Below are 2,547 nucleotides of genomic sequence, written 5' to 3'. Positions count from 1 at the left end.
AAAGAGCACGGGGTATCTCCCCCAGTAGCATATGTGCAAATCAAAGAGAATTTTTCCCTTAAACTTATTTCCTGAACCTGTATTTTAAACCTTTTCCTAAAACATAAACCTGAATTTAATAGAAGTATTTGGACATTAATTAAAAGCTCCCTCTTTAAAGTCTCATCTCCATCCTGCTCATCAATGAATTCTGTAGCTAGGTTCTCTTTTTTCTGTCCATCTAGTTCTAGACTAACTGCATATGAATGCAATCTGTTACTCCAAATCCAGATTAGTTATTCCAGATTCAGACTGGTATAAGTGAAAGCACAATTTCTCTCGAATGCCCTATCTTAAGTTAACTAACCAAGCAGGAAAAAAAGCAACAGATGCGCTATCCAGGAAAAAAAAAGCAATCAACCAAAATTGTATAACGTCAACCTGACACCATTTAAAAGAACAAGAAAAGAAGATAAAGCATACCACTGCAAAACCTCCCGCAATGTTGGCAAAGCTTGCCATTTTTTGCTCCATCATCATACTGTTATAAACTTTCTCTTGCAACCTTTTAAAAACATTATTTTCCACATTGCTTGTGCTTTGTATAAATTCACAGGAAAAGGTAGCGTACGTATTTTAAACCATCTGATATGCTTTGATTGTAAAACTTAAATCTCTTAGTAAACCTTCCTGTGCAGTAAAGACTGCCAGCTTCATAGCCTTGGAGAGCCCTGTGATGCTGAATCTTTAATAAAGACAATAAGTGGAAAAGTTATTATTTTAGATAACTTGGAGAGGTTTCTTAAAGTTAGGTACAGTGTTCCTTTTTGCCTGAGGCCACTAATCATCAGCGTCTCCAGCACTCTGCATACAAAGGTTTTAATAAAACAGAGCTAATAGACATTTTTAAGAGTCTCTACCCCTTTAAAAGTAGTTGGTGCACACATAATGTGCCATCACCTAAAGAATTATTGGCACAGATTTGATATGGCCTACAAAATTAAGCCATGGCTTCACTATTTCAAACTTGAACTCATGAAATCCTTGAACTCATTACATTATCGCTCTGTTCTATAGATAGAAAATTGAAATTAAAATCAATATGTAATCCAATTACTAACCTTGTGAACAACAGATAGATCTTGCCCAATATTCTTTTTTCCCCTACTGTAAATGCATACATGGGCTGATATAAAGTTTTTTGGATGTCTAGTTGTTTATAACGTGTTTCGTGTTTGCAAAAGGAACGTGATTTTGATGACCTCAAATCAGAAATCCGACTTTAGAAGCCACTCACCACCCAAACACTGGCAACTTCTAAACAAAACATCCTCAAAACATCAGAAATGGGGCATTCACATGACCACCGCTTGAAAATAGAGCTCCATGTGTGTACTAAAAGGACACATCCTGTAAGTTAAATCCCAGATGGTGTACACAGCGCAATGAGCTCTTTGGGGGAAGAAAACTCTTTTGATTCTCTTGGGTTTGTACAGCATCTATATTGTCATACTGGACTTTTCAGTTTGGCCTTCATTGATGTACTGCAGGTCCCGCTTGGGAATTTAGAACAGTAGTTTTCCCCCCCTTCCCTTGAACAATTAAACTGTAATCTGCAATGCAGCAATAATTTACATTGTGGCTCTAGGCAAAAAGCCTACTGCAGATTCTCCGCTAGAAATGCTATTAACACAGCTAACATCAAGGTCATTCTCAAAGCCTGTCAAGAGTATCTATAGAAGTTCCCCATCTTTTTGCATGTGCTTAAGCTTTAAGGTTGATTACTTTAACAGATGCACATAAGATCTGATTTTACTGCATGAGGTGTAACATTTATTGCCAAATGATTTTAATGGCCTGGGAAGCAGAAGCTCCAAACATAAATGCACCTCCAACAGAAACATTAATATACAGCCTCATTTAAAAGTTTGCAAAGACACTATATCTTGATACCATGACATCTAAACATACAGTATTTTGGGGTTTTTTTAGGGAGTTGAACTTGCGACCTCCGTATATTTTTTCTTACATACTGCTAAAGTGAACTAAAAACTTAAAATAACCTGTTACTTCAATTGCTTGTAAGTTTTAGGCAGTTGGCAGTAAATTTACTTTTATATAAATAAATATTATGACATTACCAGCAATCTCCATTAGGATCTAGCAGACCATGAAATAGACTTTGCAAGATCAAGCAATGTGCTAAGGCCCAGAAAAACATTATTTTATCTCCCAGCTTCAGAAATTATGAGGGAAATGAAGCACTACATTACAGTGTGAAGCACACACACTAAATAAGCCTTTTTAGTCAAGGCATTAGGAAAGAGAAGTGCAGATTACTCATAACTGTGAAAAGTACAGTTAGGTTATTTGGCACCTGCTTCTTAGCGTGATTTCCTACTGTTTTTAACTTCTTACAGAATGTGCTTTTTGCAGAAGAGAGGTTGTAGTACTTCTAATACAGAATAAGGAAGAACTCATTTTAGACACGAGGGGAGACAAATATATTCTAACACATTACCAGAAACAACTTTTCTGTTCAGAGAAAAAAAAATATTTACAGATCTA

This window comes from Pygoscelis adeliae, unplaced genomic scaffold (assembly GCF_000699105.1).
Source record: "Pygoscelis adeliae isolate BGI_AS28 unplaced genomic scaffold, ASM69910v1 Scaffold155, whole genome shotgun sequence".
NCBI classification, from domain to species: Eukaryota; Metazoa; Chordata; class Aves; order Sphenisciformes; family Spheniscidae; genus Pygoscelis; species Pygoscelis adeliae.
This window is presented reverse-complemented; position numbering follows the sequence as displayed.